This window comes from Atractosteus spatula, chromosome 25, assembly GCF_055471065.1.
Source record: "Atractosteus spatula isolate fAtrSpa1 chromosome 25, fAtrSpa1.hap1, whole genome shotgun sequence".
In the NCBI taxonomy this organism is placed as follows: Eukaryota; Metazoa; Chordata; class Actinopteri; order Semionotiformes; family Lepisosteidae; genus Atractosteus; species Atractosteus spatula.
The window spans coordinates 14,154,405-14,176,037 of record NC_142730.1 but is presented as its reverse complement, the minus strand read 5'-3'; the positions used below and the strand labels follow the sequence as shown (position 1 = coordinate 14,176,037).

At 45.0% G+C, this 21,633-nt stretch overlaps 7 non-coding genes across 7 annotated transcripts; 3 read left to right on the top strand and 4 right to left on the bottom strand.

The window, feature by feature from the left end:
- Positions 1-2,731: 2,731 nt before the first annotated feature.
- trnal-cag (transfer RNA leucine (anticodon CAG)) lies at positions 2,732-2,814 on the bottom strand. Its single transcript has one exon. It is a non-coding gene; the product is annotated as a tRNA-Leu (tRNA).
- Positions 2,815-3,979: 1,165 nt separating this feature from the next.
- trnak-cuu (transfer RNA lysine (anticodon CUU)) lies at positions 3,980-4,052 on the top strand. Its single transcript has one exon. It is a non-coding gene; the product is annotated as a tRNA-Lys (tRNA).
- A 4,685-nt stretch (positions 4,053-8,737) lies between these two features.
- On the bottom strand, positions 8,738-8,820 carry trnal-cag (transfer RNA leucine (anticodon CAG)). Its single transcript has one exon. It is a non-coding gene; the product is annotated as a tRNA-Leu (tRNA).
- A 1,174-nt stretch (positions 8,821-9,994) lies between these two features.
- On the top strand, positions 9,995-10,067 carry trnak-cuu (transfer RNA lysine (anticodon CUU)). The gene has a single exon. It is a non-coding gene; the product is annotated as a tRNA-Lys (tRNA).
- A 4,685-nt stretch (positions 10,068-14,752) lies between these two features.
- trnal-cag (transfer RNA leucine (anticodon CAG)) lies at positions 14,753-14,835 on the bottom strand. The gene has a single exon. It is a non-coding gene; the product is annotated as a tRNA-Leu (tRNA).
- A 1,160-nt stretch (positions 14,836-15,995) lies between these two features.
- trnak-cuu (transfer RNA lysine (anticodon CUU)) lies at positions 15,996-16,068 on the top strand. The gene has a single exon. It is a non-coding gene; the product is annotated as a tRNA-Lys (tRNA).
- A 3,284-nt stretch (positions 16,069-19,352) lies between these two features.
- Positions 19,353-19,435, bottom strand: trnal-cag (transfer RNA leucine (anticodon CAG)). Its single transcript has one exon. It is a non-coding gene; the product is annotated as a tRNA-Leu (tRNA).
- Positions 19,436-21,633: the final 2,198 nt, after the last annotated feature.

The following is a 21,633-nucleotide window of genomic DNA, read 5'->3' as shown; positions in this document are numbered from 1 at the left end:
ACGGCTGTCTGACGTCAGTAAGTGATCCTTTTAACGAACTTTTGTTTTAAGACGATTTATAAGAATTTTTTCTGTGGTCTTATAGCAGAGAAAGAGCAGGCCGGTGAGGGTGTTCTCACGCGGGTTTGATGAGTCCGGGACTCATAAAGAACTTATCTTAACACAGACGTGTGGTTTTTGCTCTGCGGAGTAGTTAATGTGATAAGGTTCTAAAGTAAGGCACCGATCGGTAAAAATGGGAAATGAAAATTCGAAGACGGAAACAGGACCGAGCGGTCCAGCGAAGTACATGTACAGGGAATTTGGAGAAAGGGGAATAAAGTGTCTTCCATCGTGGAGTAAGTTAGGTTTTCCAGAAAATGGTAGTTTTAGTACCAGGCAGATACAACAACTAGAAGAACAGTTAAAGTTAAAGAAATGTAATGCATCTTGTTATGTATGTGCTTTAATGCCTCATTCTACAGCCTCACCCATTTCTCTCCTGGTTAGAATCACTGTTTGGGCCAGGGGGAATGTTTTTCTTTAAGTTACTAACACCGATTATAGGGGCTGTGATACTTGTCTTCCTGTTTTTATGTTGCTATATGACATGTATTATTCCAATGCTTTTCAAATATGGTAATGAATATGTTTGCGCATCAGTATGTTCTGATAAGAACGCAAGAATCCGAAGTATGGGAGCCTCCTGGGAGTCCATATGAAGAATCTAACTTTTAATCATTTTCAAGAATAAAAAGGAGGGAATTGAAGTGGAAATCTAATAAGTAAATTGATTCTTAAAATGTAGAGAGCTTTGAAAAAAATATATTGGTGCTTTTAGATAATATATTTCAAGGATGTAATTGCTGTGCTACAGTACGTGCAGAATTTTAGAAAACAGTGCGTCAACAAAGTACACTGTTTGGGTTACTTTAGAAGACAATGTACCAAAACAATATATGCTGTCTGGTTCGTTAGAATTAGCCGAAAGTAACTGATAAGCTTTGAATAACAAATCTAGTGCTTCTTCTCTCGCTCTATGATGTAATCTGTTTTGTCTTAGGGAAAGGGGAAGTTTTTGAAGGGACAAAGCACTGAGCTTTTTTACAGCGCAACGTCTTATAAAAACCCTGTACTGCTTGTGACAAATTGAGTCTCTGGTTGCACTTTGCGAAGTGGCAACAGGGCTCCCAATATTGCAATATTGAAATAAAGACCTTACTCAGGTGAGAACTCTCTCTTGTGGCTTCCTTGATAGTTAAATTTCCACGACACACCGCCGTTGTTTTTCTCCATCGGAAGTTTGTCGTTAAGGAAAAACATCGCTGTCATTTTCTTGCCAGCCGGCGGCATTTCTTGTGCAGCGATGAGCCAGATTTGTATTTCGGATTTCGGAAGTTGTGTGAATTTCTTGAAGCTGAAAGTCAACTCGCTCCAGAAAAGAAATGTGCAGTCGCATGAAAGCCGTGCCTGCTTATTAAACCGCAGGACCTGAGCTTGCGTTCTGTTTCTCATCGCGTTCGCAAAGGCGATTCCTGCCTCTAACACTGCTATGTCTGCGATTCAAAGTGCCGTGTGGAGCAGCTTCGAAAGTCTCGTTCACGCTCCTCCGATGTTGCTTTCTCTCTGCCTAACGAAGTTCCATTTTGGTGTCGGAGCGGGGAGACCTAATCATTCCAGCTTTAAGCCACCCTTCAATCTTCTGAGGGGTGTCTGAGTGCTAGCATGTCATTTGCCTTTTTTTTTTTTGAAACGGAGAGCGACGTTGAAAAAGGTTACCTCCGCCGCCTCGCCCTCCGTGTTAAATGATCGCAAGACGGCGGCGGCGGCGCTCCCTGTAGTTGTGGCCGAGCGGTTAAGGCGATGGACTAGAAAGCCATTGGGCTCTCCCCGCGCCGGGTCGAATCCTGCCGACTACGGCGTCCTTCTCGTGTCGCCGTGCGCCTGCCCAGAAAAAGGCGGAGTGCCGTTTCTCTCTTCCTGCTTCTTGTACAAACGCTAAATCGCTTGGACCTGCTGCCTTGGAAGTCATGTCTTCAGCGTCCCCCAGCGACATTTCACACTTGGAAGCAGACAACCACGCTTTTGGCATTGGCATGCCTTGCGCCCTACTTCCAGCCTTTGAAGATCTAATTATTCAAACTGAAAGAACCGACTGAATAGGTGTTTGCAGTGCACCAGGAGGAGCAGTGACCATAGCAGTGGAGGGGTGAGGATGGCGCAGATGGAAACGTTTTCATGCGCTCCTCTGGGAGGAATGAAAATAAAAGGCGAAACCGGAAACAGTAGTAGCCGCAAGAGGAAGTGTCTTCAAGCGCCAAGCAAGCGCTCCTCGTTAGTATAGTGGTGCGTATTCCCGCCCGTCACGTGGGAGACCAGGGATGGATTGCTTGACGGCGAGCCGGGTTGCTTTTCTCCCATCAGATTCCAACCGCTAATGCTAACGCAGTTTGTGGGAGCTTACGTGCTTCTCCTTTTCCGTCATTTTCGGACGACTATTCCAAAGGGGTAACCTGATGGAATAGGGGCCTGAAGACACGAGGCATTCTTAAACCAGCACTGGGCTGCACGGCCTTCTGTTGCGATCAGATTATATTCGAGTGAAAAAGCCAGAGCAGCCGCTTCCATCCTATGGAGTACGAGCTAAATCAGGAGAGGTATGGGACACGCGCGTGCCTATAGGTGCACGTCTCCTACGTGAGGCTGCTTCACCCATGTGCACCCGACTGGAGAGGGAATGGAGCAAGCTTTTTGTCAGGAGTGGGATTCGAACCCACGCCTCCAGGGGAGACTGCGACCTGAACGCAGCGCCTTAGACCGCTCGGCCATCCTGACGCCAGCCCTCTCCCCCAAAGCGGTCTGATGAGCCACCGCGATCCCACTACGCTCTTCGAGTATCGCACTTTTATTAATACTACAGTGTGACTCCAGCATTAAAATGTTTGGAAATGTGTCGGCCTTTATAATCCAGTGTAGAGCAGCGTGTGATGATTTGTGCTACAAAACACCAAGCGCTCAAAGTGACGTCTGCGTTTGTCACTGAAACTTTCAACTCTTTCATCACTTATGTAGGAAATACAAAGAGCAGTTAGGTGGAACGCGTCAGATGGCCGTCAACAGAGTGGCGCAGCGGGAGCGTGCTGGGCCCATAACCCAGCGGTCGATGGATCGAAACCATCCTCTGCTACATGTGTCTTACGCATGGTTCATAAGCATTCCATCGGGTTAGCAAAGTGCATTAAAGTAGTGTGGATCTCCCTTTCCTTAAGTTCTGTTCTGAGTTTCTCTCTCGTGTGTGTTTGTGCAAGCTTGACACTTGCGGGACTCTTTCATCTTCACCAATACGGAGATGACCAAATGTGTCTTCGGTTGTTCTGAGATCTTTGATAGTTTCTTCGAATGCTTCAAGTGAACCTCGAAATTGAAGCAGTTATGTTTATATTGATTTCTCGCATTAATCATTATTAACCAGGAACAGCCAGCACAGTCGGTCGCATTAGTAATTATGTCACGTCTCTACTTAGCAGAGCATTCAAAGACCCACTGGAAGCAGGAAAGCACTAAGACACTGCAAAACTGAACTCGGGAAAATCATACTGGGAGCTCTGAGCGATGTCTGCATCCAAGCCATCCAATACGGACTCTGAGACCTTGGAATATCAACACTATGATGCGCTACCTTTTCCCTGGAGCAAAACGATGGAATTAGAAGAATGCTTACCGCAGGATACAACTGTGCCGTTGTTATTTGGAGCACGGTTTTCACTTGCATGAAAACTACAGCAGAACGTAGAAGGATGATCACAGAGGAGTCCACGCGGGCATGCTGAGGAGATTTACATTTCAATGATTACTGACATTTGCGCTGCTTGAGGTACAGTAATCAACAAAGAACAGGGTGTGCTACTCTCGAATCCGGTCACCACATGATGAAAAGCCAGGAAGTATACCTTGTCCAATTGACGTCAACAGGGACACGTTAACCCCTTGCTTCCCTGGCGCCCGGCTAGCTCAGTCGGTAGAGCATGAGACTCTTAATGTCAGGGTCGTGGGTTCGAGCCCCACGTTGGGCGGTGCCCGTCTCCTTATTAACAAAGTTTCGTGCTCATCCTTGACCCTCTTACACCTTGATGGTACCGAGCACTAAACTTTAATGCACAGGTGTGATGAAACTGAGATGAAAAGGGCTTATCTAGCTCTTTGCCCGAGAGATAAATCAAAGGTTCCGCAGACAATCCGTTGGCTCCGGTCACTCTGACGCAGATAGGAGCTGCAGCCATCATAACTTGTATGAAAACTGATAAGAGCTCCTGTCTATTTACAGTTTCATTTACTCTAGCCTTTCCTTAAACACTGCGTGTACGAAGGCTAAGAAATTGCAGAGCTATTCTAATACAATAACTATTTGGAATCTTTTCGCCATAACAGTTTCACTGTGATTTTGCAGGTAACACGTACGTACGTAACATTTTGAACCGCACTGGAAAAATATGGGAAAGAAATGGCGAAAAGCAACTCTTCAACACGTGGCAATATCTTCCTGAGCGGAGTCCTGTTCTCGAAGCTCGACACTCTGCAAGAGTCACTTCTCCCAACTTGCGCCCGCAGGTTTCCGTAGTGTGCCTGCAAAGAGCCATCCGTTTGAGACAGGCGCACGTTCCGATTTCATTGAACTAAGCTAGATGCACAATTTCGAATGCAGCCTTCATCACAAACGACAGTTCATTTCTCGAAAGCTTGTCATGTAAAAAAAGGAAACAAAGAACGAAAACATACAGCTGACAATCTTCTGAAGCTGCAGATTTAGCTTTTGAGAAATGGACATTTTATGTATGCAGATGCTTTTCAAGCGCTGGTTTTAGAACGTCGCTGTGCTTCCAGCATCATTCTCAGCCTTCTAAACTGCCTATCGAGGTGCCGATCACTTTGTAAAGCGCTTGAGAGGCCGGAGCTGCTCAAACTGCTCTTGCCGTTTCCTTCAATCAAAAGCACTATTTTTTTCGTTGTATGGAAAGCTTTTCAAGTCTTGCATCGACACGCACCTTTCCTGAAATGTCCAAAGGGTGAATGTTTCGCAAAGAAATCCAGTCTACCTTTAGGGGGCATGATGTTGAAATCGGAACAAGCCCTGGGTGGGCTTGAACCAGCAGCCGTTCAGTTAACAGCTGCACAGAAACGCCCCCCGCTTGCTTTGTATCATTCGCAAGTTTCTGGTTAAAGAGTAAAAAAGGCTGGAATTCTTTTCCAGAAGCAGCCGGCAGGATTTCTTCTGCACCCACCCAGAAAAGCCAAGAATTGTATTTCATCTGTCGCAAGCTGTATGTTCCAGAAAGAGAATGAATACTTGCATTAAACTGAATCAAGCCGACAGACACGCACCTGAAGTGGAAATCTAATAAGTAAATTGATTCTTAAAATGTAGAGAGCTTTGAAAAAAATATATTGGTGCTTTTAGATAATATATTTCAAGGATGTAATTGCTGTGCTACAGTACGTGCAGAATTTTAGAAAACAGTGCGTCAACAAAGTACACTGTTTGGGTAACTTTAGAAGACAATGTACCAAAACAATATATGCTGTCTGGGTCGTTAGAATTAGCCGAAAGTAACTGATAAGCTTTGAATAACAAATCTAGTGCTTCTTCTCTCGTTCTATGTTGTAATCTGTTTTGTCTTAGGGAAAGGGGAAGCTTTTGAAGGGACAAAGCACTGAGCTTTTTTACAGCGCAACGTCTTATAAAAACCCTGTACTGCTTGTAACAAATTGAGTCTCCGGTTGCACTTTGCGAAGTGGCAACAGGGCTCCCAATATTGCAATATTGAAATAAAGACCTTACTCAGGTGAGAACTCTCTCTTGTGGCTTCCTTGATAGTTAAATTTCCACGACAGAATTGGCACCCCAGATGGGACACTAACCTGAGCGCGGACGGCTGCTGAAACTCCATCCGGAGCCGGACAATTTTAGCAAATTGGACGAACCTCGGAGGATAAACTGTTTGTCCTTCCTGAGACGCGTCTGGAGAATTCACGGCTGTCTGACGTCAGTAAGTGATCCTTTTAACGAACTTTTGTTTTAAGACGATTTATAAGAATTTTTTCTGTGGTCTTATAGCAGAGAAAGAGCAGGCCGGTGAGGGTGTTCTCACGCGGGTTTGATGAGTCCGGGACTCATAAAGAACTTATCTTAACACAGACGTGTGGTTTTTGCTCTGCGGAGTAGTTAATGTGATAAGGTTCTAAAGTAAGGCACCGATCGGTAAAAATGGGAAATGAAAATTCGAAGACGGAAACAGGACCGAGCGGTCCAGCGAAGTACATGTACAGGGAATTTGGAGAAAGGGGAATAAAGTGTCTTCCATCGTGGAGTAAGTTAGGTTTTCCAGAAAATGGTAGTTTTAGTACCAGGCAGATACAACAACTAGAAGAACAGTTAAAGTTAAAGAAATGTAATGCATCTTGTTATGTATGTGCTTTAATGCCTCATTCTACAGCCTCACCCATTTCTCTCCTGGTTAGAATCACTGTTTGGGCCAGGGGGAATGTTTTTCTTTAAGTTACTAACACCGATTATAGGGGCTGTGATACTTGTCTTCCTGTTTTCATGTTGCTATATGACATGTATTATTCCAATGCTTTTCAAATATGGTAATGAATATGTTTGCGCATCAGTATGTTCTGATAAGAACGCAAGAATCCGAAGTATGGGAGCCTCCTGGGAGTCCATATGAAGAATCTAACTTTTAATCATTTTCAAGAATAAAAAGGAGGGAATTGAAGTGGAAATCTAATAAGTAAATTGATTCTTAAAATGTAGAGAGCTTTGAAAAAAATATATTGGTGCTTTTAGATAATATATTTCAAGGATGTAATTGCTGTGCTACAGTACGTGCAGAATTTTAGAAAACAGTGCGTCAACAAAGTACACTGTTTGGGTTACTTTAGAAGACAATGTACCAAAACAATATATGCTGTCTGGTTCGTTAGAATTAGCCGAAAGTAACTGATAAGCTTTGAATAACAAATCTAGTGCTTCTTCTCTCGCTCTATGATGTAATCTGTTTTGTCTTAGGGAAAGGGGAAGTTTTTGAAGGGACAAAGCACTGAGCTTTTTTACAGCGCAACGTCTTATAAAAACCCTGTACTGCTTGTGACAAATTGAGTCTCTGGTTGCACTTTGCGAAGTGGCAACAGGGCTCCCAATATTGCAATATTGAAATAAAGACCTTACTCAGGTGAGAACTCTCTCTTGTGGCTTCCTTGATAGTTAAATTTCCACGACACACCGCCGTTGTTTTTCTCCATGGGAAGTTTGTCGTTAAGGAAAAACATCGCTGTCATTTTCTTGCCAGCCGGCGGCATTTCTTGTGCAGCGATGAGCCAGATTTGTATTTCGGATTTCGGAAGTTGTGTGAATTTCTTGAAGCTGAAAGTCAACTCGCTCCAGAAAAGAAATGTGCAGTCGCATGAAAGCCGTGCCTGCTTATTAAACCGCAGGACCTGAGCTTGCGTTCTGTTTCTCATCGCGTTCGCAAAGGCGATTCCTGCCTCTAACACTGCTATGTCTGCGATTCAAAGTGCCGTGTGGAGCAGCTTCGAAAGTCTCGTTCACGCTCCTCCGATGTTGCTTTCTCTCTGCCTAACGAAGTTCCATTTTGGTGTCGGAGCGGGGAGACCTAATCATTCCAGCTTTAAGCCACCCTTCAATCTTCTGAGGGGTGTCTGAGTGCTAGCATGTCATTTGCCTTTTTTTTTTTTGAAACGGAGAGCGACGTTGAAAAAGGTTACCTCCGCCGCCTCGCCCTCCGTGTTAAATGATCGCAAGACGGCGGCGGCGGCGCTCCCTGTAGTTGTGGCCGAGCGGTTAAGGCGATGGACTAGAAAGCCATTGGGCTCTCCCCGCGCCGGGTCGAATCCTGCCGACTACGGCGTCCTTCTCGTGTCGCCGTGCGCCTGCCCAGAAAAAGGCGGAGTGCCGTTTCTCTCTTCCTGCTTCTTGTACAAACGCTAAATCGCTTGGACCTGCTGCCTTGGAAGTCATGTCTTCAGCGTCCCCCAGCGACATTTCACACTTGGAAGCAGACAACCACGCTTTTGGCATTGGCATGCCTTGCGCCCTACTTCCAGCCTTTGAAGATCTAATTATTCAAACTGAAAGAACCGACTGAATAGGTGTTTGCAGTGCACCAGGAGGAGCAGTGACCATAGCAGTGGAGGGGTGAGGATGGCGCAGATGGAAACGTTTTCATGCGCTCCTCTGGGAGGAATGAAAATAAAAGGCGAAACCGGAAACAGTAGTAGCCGCAAGAGGAAGTGTCTTCAAGCGCCAAGCAAGCGCTCCTCGTTAGTATAGTGGTGCGTATTCCCGCCCGTCACGTGGGAGACCAGGGATGGATTGCTTGACGGCGAGCCGGGTTGCTTTTCTCCCATCAGATTCCAACCGCTAATGCTAACGCAGTTTGTGGGAGCTTACGTGCTTCTCCTTTTCCGTCATTTTCGGACGACTATTCCAAAGGGGTAACCTGATGGAATAGGGGCCTGAAGACACGAGGCATTCTTAAACCAGCACTGGGCTGCACGGCCTTCTGTTGCGATCAGATTATATTCGAGTGAAAAAGCCAGAGCAGCCGCTTCCATCCTATGGAGTACGAGCTAAATCAGGAGAGGTATGGGACACGCGCGTGCCTATAGGTGCACGTCTCCTACGTCAGGCTGCTTCACCCATGTGCACCCGACTGGAGAGGGAATGGCGCAAGCTTTTTGTCAGGAGTGGGATTCGAACCCACGCCTCCAGGGGAGACTGCGACCTGAACGCAGCGCCTTAGACCGCTCGGCCATCCTGACGCCAGCCCCCTCCCCCAAAGCGGTCTGATGAGCCACCGCGATCCCACTACGCTCTTCGAGTATCGCACTGTTATTAATACTACAGTGTGACTCCAGCATTAAAATGTTTGGAAAATGTGTCGGCCTTTATAATCCAGTGTAGAGCAGCGTGTGATGATTTGTGCTACAAAACACCAAGCGCTCAAAGTGACGTCTGCGTTTGTCACTGAAACTTTCAACTCTTTCATCACTTATGTAGGAAATACAAAGAGCAGTTAGGTGGAACGCGTAGGATGGCCGTCAGCAGAGTGGCGCAGCGGAAGCGTGCTGGGCCCATAACCCAGAGGTCGATGGATCGAAACCATCCTCTGCTACATGTGTCTTACGCATGGTTCATAAGCATTCCATCGGGTTAGCAAAGTGCATTAAAGTAGTGTGGATCTCCCTTTCCTTAAGTTCTGTTCTGAGTTTCTCTCTCGTGTGTGTTTGTGCAAGCTTGACACTTGCGGGACTCTTTCATCTTCACCAATACGGAGATGACCAAATGTGTCTTCGGTTGTTCTGAGATCTTTGATAGTTTCTTCGAATGCTTCAAGTGAACCTCGAAATCGAAGCAGTTATGTTTATATTGATTTCTCGCATTAATCATTATTAACCAGGAACAGCCAGCACAGTCGGTCGCATTAGTAATTATGTCACGTCTCTACTTAGCAGAGCATTCAAAGACCCACTGGAAGCAGGAAAGCACTAAGACACTGCAAAACTGAACTCGGGAAAATCATACTGGGAGCTCTGAGCGATGTCTGCATCCAAGCCATCCAATACGGACTCTGAGACCTTGGAATATCAACACTATGATGCGCTACCTTTTCCCTGGAGCAAAACGATGGAATTAGAAGAATGCTTACCGCAGGATACAACTGTGCCGTTGTTATTTGGAGCACGGTTTTCACTTGCATGAAAACTACAGCAGAACGTAGAAGGATGATCACAGAGGAGTCCACGCGGGCATGCTGAGGAGATTGTAGGTCGTACATTTCAATGATTACTGACATTTGCGCTGCTTGAGGTACAGTAATCAACAAAGAACAGGGTGTGCTACTCTCGAATCCGGTCACCACATGATGAAAAGCCAGGAAGTATACCTTGTCCAATTGACGTCAACAGGGACACGTTAACCCCTTGCTTCCCTGGCGCCCGGCTAGCTCAGTCGGTAGAGCATGAGACTCTTAGTCTCAGGGTCGTGGGTTCGAGCCCCACGTTGGGCGGTGCCCGTCTCCTTATTAACAAAGTTTCGTGCTCATCCTTGACCCTCTTACACCTTGATGGTACCGAGCACTAAACTTTAATGCACAGGTGTGATGAAACTGAGATGAAAAGGGCTTATCTAGCTCTTTGCCCGAGAGATAAATCAAAGGTTCCGCAGACAATCCGTTGGCTCCGGTCACTCTGACGCAGATAGGAGCTGCAGCCATCATAACTTGTATGAAAACTGATAAGAGCTCCTCTCTATTTACAGTTTCATTTACTCTAGCCTTTCCTTAAACACTGCGTGTACGAAGGCTAAGAAATTGCAGAGCTATTCTAATACAATAACTATTTGGACTCTTTTCGCCATAACAGTTTCACTGTGATTTTGCAGGTAACACGTACGTACGTAACATTTTGAACCGCACTGGAAAAATATGGGAAAGAAATGGCGAAAAGCAACTCTTCAACACGTGGCAATATCTTCCTGAGCGGAGTCCTGTTCTCGAAGCTCGACACTCTGCAAGAGTCACTTCTCCCAACTTGCGCCCGCAGGTTTCCGTAGTGTGCCTGCAAAGAGCCATCCGTTTGAGACAGGCGCACGTTCCGATTTCATTGAACTAAGCTAGATGCACAATTTCGAATGCAGCCTTCATCACAAACGACAGTTCATTTCTCGAAAGCTTGTCATGTAAAAAAAGGAAACAAAGAACGAAAACATACAGCTGACAATCTTCTGAAGCTGCAGATTTAGCTTTTGAGAAATGGACATTTTATGTATGCAGATGCTTTTCAAGCGCTGGTTTTAGAACGTCGCTGTGCTTCCAGCATCATTCTCAGCCTTCTAAACTGCCTATCGAGGTGCCGATCACTTTGTAAAGCGCTTGAGAGGCCGGAGCTGCTCAAACTGCTCTTGCCGTTTCCTTCAATCAAAAGCACTATTTTTTTCGTTGTATGGAAAGCTTTTCAAGTCTTGCATCGACACGCACCTTTCCTGAAATGTCCAAAGGGTGAATGTTTCGCAAAGAAATCCAGTCTACCTTTAGGGGGCATGATGTTGAAATCGGAACAAGCCCTGGGTGGGCTTGAACCAGCAGCCGTTCAGTTAACAGCTGCACAGAAACGCCCCCCGCTTGCTTTGTATCATTCGCAAGTTTCTGGTTAGAGAGTAAAAAAGGCTGGAATTCTTTTCCAGAAGCAGCCGGCAGGATTTCTTCTGCACCCACCCAGAAAAGCCAAGAATTGTATTTCATCTGTCGCAAGCTGTATGTTCCAGAAAGAGAATGAATACTTGCATTAAACTGAATCAAGCCGACAGACACGCACCTGAAGTGGAAATCTAATAAGTAAATTGATTCTTAAAATGTAGAGAGCTTTGAAAAAAATATATTGGTGCTTTTAGATAATATATTTCAAGGATGTAATTGCTGTGCTACAGTACGTGCAGAATTTTAGAAAACAGTGCGTCAACAAAGTACACTGTTTGGGTAACTTTAGAAGACAATGTACCAAAACAATATATGCTGTCTGGGTCGTTAGAATTAGCCGAAAGTAACTGATAAGCTTTGAATAACAAATCTAGTGCTTCTTCTCTCGTTCTATGTTGTAATCTGTTTTGTCTTAGGGAAAGGGGAAGCTTTTGAAGGGACAAAGCACTGAGCTTTTTTACAGCGCAACGTCTTATAAAAACCCTGTACTGCTTGTAACAAATTGAGTCTCCGGTTGCACTTTGCGAAGTGGCAACAGGGCTCCCAATATTGCAATATTGAAATAAAGACCTTACTCAGGTGAGAACTCTCTCTTGTGGCTTCCTTGATAGTTAAATTTCCACGACAGAATTGGCACCCCAGATGGGACACTAACCTGAGCGCGGACGGCTGCTGAAACTCCATCCGGAGCCGGACAATTTTAGCAAATTGGACGAACCTCGGAGGATAAACTGTTTGTCCTTCCTGAGACGCGTCTGGAGAATTCACGGCTGTCTGACGTCAGTAAGTGATCCTTTTAACGAACTTTTGTTTTAAGACGATTTATAAGAATTTTTTCTGTGGTCTTATAGCAGAGAAAGAGCAGGCCGGTGAGGGTGTTCTCACGCGGGTTTGATGAGTCCGGGACTCATAAAGAACTTATCTTAACACAGACGTGTGGTTTTTGCTCTGCGGAGTAGTTAATGTGATAAGGTTCTAAAGTAAGGCACCGATCGGTAAAAATGGGAAATGAAAATTCGAAGACGGAAACAGGACCGAGCGGTCCAGCGAAGTACATGTACAGGGAATTTGGAGAAAGGGGAATAAAGTGTCTTCCATCGTGGAGTAAGTTAGGTTTTCCAGAAAATGGTAGTTTTAGTACCAGGCAGATACAACAACTAGAAGAACAGTTAAAGTTAAAGAAATGTAATGCATCTTGTTATGTATGTGCTTTAATGCCTCATTCTACAGCCTCACCCATTTCTCTCCTGGTTAGAATCACTGTTTGGGCCAGGGGGAATGTTTTTCTTTAAGTTACTAACACCGATTATAGGGGCTGTGATACTTGTCTTCCTGTTTTCATGTTGCTATATGACATGTATTATTCCAATGCTTTTCAAATATGGTAATGAATATGTTTGCGCATCAGTATGTTCTGATAAGAACGCAAGAATCCGAAGTATGGGAGCCTCCTGGGAGTCCATATGAAGAATCTAACTTTTAATCATTTTGAAGATAAAAAAAGGAGGGAATTGAAGTGGAAATCTAATAAGTAAATTGATTCTTAAAATGTAGAGAGCTTTGAAAAAAATATATTGGTGCTTTTAGATAATATATTTCAAGGATGTAATTGCTGTGCTACAGTACGTGCAGAATTTTAGAAAACAGTGCGTCAACAAAGTACACTGTTTGGGTTACTTTAGAAGACAATGTACCAAAACAATATATGCTGTCTGGTTCGTTAGAATTAGCCGAAAGTAACTGATAAGCTTTGAATAACAAATCTAGTGCTTCTTCTCTCGCTCTATGATGTAATCTGTTTTGTCTTAGGGAAAGGGGACGTTTTTGAAGGGACAAAGCACTGAGCTTTTTTACAGCGCAACGTCTTATAAAAACCCTGTACTGCTTGTGACAAATTGAGTCTCTGGTTGCACTTTGCGAAGTGGCAACAGGGCTCCCAATATTGCAATATTGAAATAAAGACCTTACTCAGGTGAGAACTCTCTCTTGTGGCTTCCTTGATAGTTAAATTTCCACGACACACCGCCGTTGTTTTTCTCCATCGGAAGTTTGTCGTTAAGGAAAAACATCGCTGTCATTTTCTTGCCAGCCGGCGGCATTTCTTGTGCAGCGATGAGCCAGATTTGTATTTCGGATTTCGGAAGTTGTGTGAATTTCTTGAAGCTGAAAGTCAACTCGCTCCAGAAAAGAAATGTGCAGTCGCATGAAAGCCGTGCCTGCTTATTAAACCGCAGGACCTGAGCTTGCGTTCTGTTTCTCATCGCGTTCGCAAAGGCGATTCCTGCCTCTAACACTGCTATGTCTGCGATTCAAAGTGCCGTGTGGAGCAGCTTCTAAAGTCTTGTTCACGCTCCTCCGATGTTGCTTTCTCTCTGCCTAACGAAGTTCCATTTTGGTGTCGGAGCGGGGAGACCTAATCATTCCAGCTTTAAGCCACCCTTCAATCTTCTGAGGGGTGTCTGAGTGCTAGCATGTCATTTGCCTTTTTTTTTTTGAAACGGAGAGCGACGTTGAAAAAGGTTACCTCCGCCGCCTCGCCCTCCGTGTTAAATGATCGCAAGACGGCGGCGGCGGCGCTCCCTGTAGTTGTGGCCGAGCGGTTAAGGCGATGGACTAGAAAGCCATTGGGCTCTCCCCGCGCCAGGTCGAATCCTGCCGACTACGGCGTCCTTCTCGTGTCGCCGTGCGCCTGCCCAGAAAAAGGCGGAGTGCCGTTTCTCTCTTCCTGCTTCTTGTACAAACGCTAAATCGCTTGGACCTGCTGCCTTGGAAGTCATGTCTTCAGCGTCCCCCAGCGACATTTCACACCTGGAAGCAGACAACCACGCTTTTGGCATTGGCATGCCTTGCGCCCTACTTCCAGCCTTTGAAGATCTAATTATTCAAACTGAAAGAACCGACTGAATAGGTGTTTGCAGTGCACCAGGAGGAGCAGTGACCATAGCAGTGGAGGGGTGAGGATGGCGCAGATGGAAACGTTTTCATGCGCTCCTCTGGGAGGAATGAAAATAAAAGGCGAAACCGGAAACAGTAGTAGCCGCAAGAGGAAGTGTCTTCAAGCGCCAAGCAAGCGCTCCTCGTTAGTATAGTGGTGCGTATTCCCGCCCGTCACGTGGGAGACCAGGGATGGATTGCTTGACGGCGAGCCGGGTTGCTTTTCTCCCATCAGATTCCAACCGCTAATGCTAACGCAGTTTGTGGGAGCTTACGTGCTTCTCCTTTTCCGTCATTTTCGGACGACTATTCCAAAGGGGTAACCTGATGGAATAGGGGCCTGAAGACACGAGGCATTCTTAAACCAGCACTGGGCTGCACGGCCTTCTGTTGCGATCAGATTATATTCGAGTGAAAAAGCCAGAGCAGCCGCTTCCATCCTATGGAGTACAAGCTAAATCAGGAGAGGTATGGGACACGCGCGTGCCTATAGGTGCACGTCTCCTACGTCAGGCTGCTTCACCCATGTGCACCCGACTGGAGAGGGAATGGCGCAAGCTTTTTGTCAGGAGTGGGATTCGAACCCACGCCTCCAGGGGAGACTGCGACCTGAACGCAGCGCCTTAGACCGCTCAGCCATCCTGACGCCAGCCCCCTCCCCCAAAGCGGTCTGATGAGCCACCGCGATCCCACTACGCTCTTCGAGTATCGCACTGTTATTAATACTACAGTGTGACTCCAGCATTAAAATGTTTGGAAAATGTGTCGGCCTTTATAATCCAGTGTAGAGCAGCGTGTGATGATTTGTGCTACAAAACACCAAGCGCTCAAAGTGACGTCTGCGTTTGTCACTGAAACTTTCAACTCTTTCATCACTTATGTAGGAAATACAAAGAGCAGTTAGGTGGAACACGTAGGAGTGGCGCAGCGGAAGCGTGCTGGGCCCATAACCCAGAGGTCGATGGATCGAAACCATCCTCTGCTACATGTGTCTTACGCATGGTTCATAAGCATTCCATCGGGTTAGCAAAGTGCATTAAAGTAGTGTGGATCTCCCTTTCCTTAAGTTCTGTTCTGAGTTTCTCTCTCGTGTGTGTTTGTGCAAGCTTGACACTTGCGGGACTCTTTCATCTTCACCAATACGGAGATGACCAAATGTGTCTTCGGTTGTTCTGAGATCTTTGATAGTTTCTTCGAATGCTTCAAGTGAACCTCGAAATCGAAGCAGTTATGTTTATATTGATTTCTCGCATTAATCATTATTAACCAGGAACAGCCAGCACAGTCGGTTGCATTAGTAATTATGTCACGTCTCTACTTAGCAGAGCATTCAAAGACCCACTGGAAGCAGGAAAGCACTAAGACACTGCAAAACTGAACTCGGGAAAATCATACTGGGAGCTCTGAGCGATGTCTGCATCCAAGCCATCCAATACGGACTCCGTGAGCTTGGAATATCAACACTATGATGTGCTACCTTTTCCCTGGAGCAAAACGATGGAATTAGAAGAATGCTTACCGCAGGATACAACTGTGCCGTTGTTATTTGGAGCACGGTTTTCACTTGCATGAAAACTACAGCAGAACGTAGAAGGATGATCACAGAGGAGTCCACGCGGGCATGCTGAGGAGATTGTAGGTCGTACATTTCAATGATTACTGACATTTGCGCTGCTTGAGGTACAGTAATCAACAAAGAACAGGGTGTGCTACTCTCGAATCCGGTCACCACATGATGAAAAGCCAGGAAGTATACCTTGTCCAATTGACGTCAACAGGGACACGTTAACCCCTTGCTTCCCTGGCGCCCGGCTAGCTCAGTCGGTAGAGCATGAGACTCTTAATCTCAGGGTCGTGGGTTCGAGCCCCACGTTGGGCGGTGCCCGTCTCCTTATTAACAAAGTTTCGTGCTCATCCTTGACCCTCTTACACCTTGATGGTACCGAGCACTAAACTTTAATGCACAGGTGTGATGAAACTGAGATGAAAAGGGCTTATCTAGCTCTTTGCCCGAGAGATAAATCAAAGGTTCCGCAGACAATCCGTTGGCTCCGGTCACTCTGACGCAGATAGGAGCTGCAGCCATCATAACTTGTATGAAAACTGATAAGAGCTCCTGTCTATTTACAGTTTCATTTACTCTAGCCTTTCCTTAAACACTGCGTGTACGAAGGCTAAGAAATTGCAGAGCTATTCTAATACAATAACTATTTGGAATCTTTTCGCCATAACAGTTTCACTGTGATTTTGCAGGTAACACGTACGTACGTAACATTTTGAACCGCACTGGAAAAATATGGGAAAGAAATGGCGAAAAGCAACTCTTCAACACGTGGCAATATCTTCCTGAGCGGAGTCCTGTTCTCGAAGCTCGACACTCTGCAAGAGTCACTTCTCCCAACTTGCGCCCGCAGGTTTCCGTAGTGTGCCTGCAAAGAGCCATCCGTTTGAGACAGGCGCACGTTCCGATTTCATTGAACTAAGCTAGATGCACAATTTCGAATGCAGCCTTCATCACAAACGACAGTTCATTTCTCGAAAGCTTGTCATGTAAAAAAAGGAAACAAAGAACGAAAACATACAGCTGACAATCTTCTGAAGCTGCAGATTTAGCTTTTGAGAAATGGACATTTTATGTATGCAGATGCTTTTCAAGCGCTGGTTTTAGAACGTCGCTGTGCTTCCAGCATCATTCTCAGCCTTCTAAACTGCCTATCGAGGTGCCGATCACTTTGTAAAGCGCTTGAGAGGCCGGAGCTGCTCAAACTGCTCTTGCCGTTTCCTTCAATCAAAAGCACTATTTTTTTCGTTGTATGGAAAGCTTTTCAAGTCTTGCATCGACACGCACCTTTCCTGAAATGTCCAAAGGGTGAATGTTTCGCAAAGAAATCCAGTCTACCTTTAGGGGGCATGATGTTGAAATCGGAACAAGCCCTGGGTGGGCTTGAACCAGCAGCCGTTCAGTTAACAGCTGCACAGAAACGCCCCCCGCTTGCTTTGTATCATTCGCAAGTTTCTGGTTAGAGAGTAAAAAAGGCTGGAATTCTTTTCCAGAAGCAGCCGGCAGGATTTCTTCTGCACCCACCCAGAAAAGCCAAGAATTGTATTTCATCTGTCGCAAGCTGTATGTTCCAGAAAGAGAATGAATACTTGCATTAAACTGAATCAAGCCGACAGACACGCATCTGAAGTGGAAATCTAATAAGTAAATTGATTCTTAAAATGTAGAGAGCTTTGAAAAAAATATATTGGTGCTTTTAGATAATATATTTCAAGGATGTAATTGCTGTGCTACAGTACGTGCAGAATTTTAGAAAACAGTGCGTCAACAAAGTACACTGTTTGGGTAACTTTAGAAGACAATGTACCAAAACAATATATGCTGTCTGGGTCGTTAGAATTAGCCGAAAGTAACTGATAAGCTTTGAATAACAAATCTAGTGCTTCTTCTCTCGTTCTATGTTGTAATCTGTTTTGTCTTAGGGAAAGGGGAAGCTTTTGAAGGGACAAAGCACTGAGCTTTTTTACAGCGCAACGTCTTATAAAAACCCTGTACTGCTTGTAACAAATTGAGTCTCCGGTTGCACTTTGCGAAGTGGCAACAGGGCTCCCAATATTGAAATAAAGACCTTACTCAGGTGAGAACTCTCTCTTGTGGCTTCCTTGATAGTTAAATTTCCACGACACACCGCCGTTGTTTTTCTCCATCGGAAGTTTGTCGTTAAGGAAAAACATCGCTGTCATTTTCTTGCCAGCCGGTGGCATTTCTTGTGCAGCGATGAGCCAGATTTGTATTTCTGATTTCGGAAGTTGTGTGAATTTCTTGAAGCTGAAAGTCAACTCGCTCCAGAAAAGAAATGTGCAGTCGCATGAAAGCCGTGCCTGCTTATTAAACCGCAGGACCTGAGCTTGCGTTCTGTTTCTCATCGCGTTCGCAAAGGCGATTCCTGCCTCTAACACTGCTATGTCTGCGATTCAAAGTGCCGTGTGGAGCAGCTTCTAAAGTCTTGTTCACGCTCCTCCGATGTTGCTTTCTCTCTGCCTAACGAAGTTCCATTTTGGTGTCGGAGCGGGGAGACCTAATCATTCCAGCTTTAAGCCACCCTTCAATCTTCTGAGGGGTGTCTGAGTGCTAGCATGTCATTTGCCTTTTTTTTTTTGAAACGGAGAGCGACGTTGAAAAAGGTTACCTCCGCCGCCTCGCCCTCCGTGTTAAATGATCGCAAGACGGCGGCGGCGGCGCTCCCTGTAGTTGTGGCCGAGCGGTTAAGGCGATGGACTAGAAAGCCATTGGGCTCTCCCCGCGCCGGGTCGAATCCTGCCGACTACGGCGTCCTTCTCGTGTCGCCGTGCGCCTGCCCAGAAAAAGGCGGAGTGCCGTTTCTCTCTTCCTGCTTCTTGTACAAACGCTAAATCGCTTGGACCTGCTGCCTTGGAAGTCATGTCTTCAGCGTCCCCCAGCGACATTTCACACCTGGAAGCAGACAACCACGCTTTTGGCATTGGCATGCCTTGCGCCCTACTTCCAGCCTTTGAAGATCTAATTATTCAAACTGAAAGAACCGACTGAATAGGTGTTTGCAGTGCACCAGGAGGAGCAGTGACCATAGCAGTGGAGGGGTGAGGATGGCGCAGATGGAAACGTTTTCATGCGCTCCTCTGGGAGGAATGAAAATAAAAGGCGAAACCGGAAACAGTAGTAGCCGCAAGAGGAAGTGTCTTCAAGCGCCAAGCAAGCGCTCCTCGTTAGTATAGTGGTGCGTATTCCCGCCCGTCACGTGGGAGACCAGGGATGGATTGCTTGACGGCGAGCCGGGTTGCTTTTCTCCCATCAGATTCCAACCGCTAATGCTAACGCAGTTTGTGGGAGCTTACGTGCTTCTCCTTTTCCGTCATTTTCGGACGACTATTCCAAAGGGGTAACCTGATGGAATAGGGGCCTGAAGACACGAGGCATTCTTAAACCAGCACTGGGCTGCACGGCCTTCTGTTGCGATCAGATTAAATTCGAGTGAAAAAGCCAGAGCAGCCGCTTCCATCCTATGGAGTACGAGCTAAATAAGGAGAGGTATGGGACACGCACGTGCCTATAGGTGCACGTCTCCTACTTCCGGCTGCTTCACCCATGTGCACCCGACTGGAGAGGGCATGGAGCAAGCTTTTTGTCAGGAGTGGGATTCAAACCCACGCCTCCAGGGGAGACTGCGACCTGAACGCAGCGCCTTAGACCGCTCGGCCATCCTGATGCCAGCCCCCTCCCCCAAAGCGGTCTGATGAGCCACCGCGATCCCACTACGCTCCTCGAGTATCGCACTGTTATTAATACTACAGTGTGACTCCAGCATTAAAATGTTTGGAAAATGTGTCGGCCTTTATAATCCAGTGTAGAGCAGCGTGTGATGATTTGTGCTACAAAACACCAAGTGCTCAAACTGACGTCTGCGTTTGTCGCTGAAACTTTCAACTCTTTCATCACTTACAGATGCAGCCATTCAAAATACCGCATTATTTTCCGGTACGCTGTACGCAGTCTACCGCAAGTTACTGGTAAATACCGCAAGTTACCGGTAAATACCGCTAGCAAAATAATAGTATCCGGAATTTCCGCAAGGTGGAGCTAATAAAGCTCAACCTCTCATGTTTGAGCTGTAGCCATCAAAGTCTTTAACGAAGATATTACTAATAGTATTAATAATAAATGACCTTGGACAAGCTGTAAACTCAAAGTATTGCCCTGGTCCACATTCTTTTTTTCATTGACCGTCTTTGTTAAAGTAACACCACAGCATTTCGCAATCACGCATTTTTTTCCCATCATGCAAAGTACAGTAATTTTTGCAAATCGATTCACCATGCCTTACACATGCTCATAAAAGAGATTGATTTAGGAACATAAACATATTACCGTATGCAAACTGTACTGTATACAGTATGTATATGTATATTTAATGTCTTAACTGTGCCCGTTTAAGTATTGAATATTTATATGGAATTTTACCACTGAAGGGAAATCTTAGTGCCTGAGCATAAAAAGAATAGGAGCATACTGCAACGCGTGTGAAGGCCATAAACGATATTAATTTTGGAACATAAACATACAGTATATGGCTGGTTTTGGTACTTTAAAGAAAACATACACGAAACATGGTTTCATTATGACCAGAATCGGTCTTGAGATATTTTTAACTTGATTTACAGTATTTGAGAGGTATGTCTTGACACCGATACTACCTAAGTACTGCTCACGTACTGTATATGTTTCTAGGTTTATATTATGCATTTCATACGGTCAAATTACTTTTGAGCAACTGATAAGAAGCGCGAAACGGTATGCCCAGGGCGTTTTAGTTTCGTTTTGTGCGGGGACTGCTTTAACTATATCGCCGTGGATTGATTAGAGATATCAAGTACATACAAGTCATTTTTTAAATGTTGTAGTTTGTCTTGTAAAAGTGTTACGAGAAAATCATCTGTCAACAATTACACAGGTTCTGTTTCCATATTGCGGATTTTGGTTACATAATATTATTTTCTAATTTCACGTTGTGAATATATGATTTGGGCAAACAGAGCCGCAAAGAAGTACATTATGGGTTGTTGTTTTTTTTTGCAGTTTTATCTAGAACAAGCGATGCTTAAACCTTTGTCTGATTCTTGTGAAACTATCCACACGACAGTTACCCACAGTAGGAGTTGACTTCACTGATGGGATGTTTCTAAAAATCCATCCTCTGTAAAACGTCTTCTCTAGTTGTCCTGCATATGTATTCGCTAATGAAGCTGTGTGTTCTGAGCCTGGATCTCTACATTTCTGTATGAACCAGCTTAGAGGGCTAAAGACAGCTTGTGTTTAAATTGAGTGTAAGGTAATTTATGCTTCTAAAGTCATGGTCAGCATTTATTATTGTACTGTGCTGTAAACTTGTTCTGTGCCTAGTCACATTATTTTATAGCGTTTTTATAGTGTTATCAAATCTGGTGGCGCTGTGTGTTAGTTTCCTGACTCCCATGTCACATGGTCTGTGATTGAATCCCATGGAACTACTGTACAGTATGACTTTATTTTTTAACAAACATTTCTTTGAAAAAATGAAACGTTTCCCTTGGTCAGAGATTAAATAAAACCTCACTCGCACCAAACAAATTTATATTTCTAAATATCACAACATAATCGAATTTAAGTCTTTTTAATAACAATGAATAGTCACCTATGCGTTACAAAATAAACATTTATATTGATTTGAATCGCGTTTTGATTTAAATCGTAAACGCGTGTTTAAATATATGTGTTTAAAGGCGATATACTGTATAAAAGCGCTGATTCTTATGGAGTGTGTTCCGCCGGGGATTCAAAAACTTTATTTTTTTTAATCGCGTATCTAAGGAAAATTGCAGTATAACTTTGTTCATGCACAAACAGTGGCATGTTACATTATAATTTGGG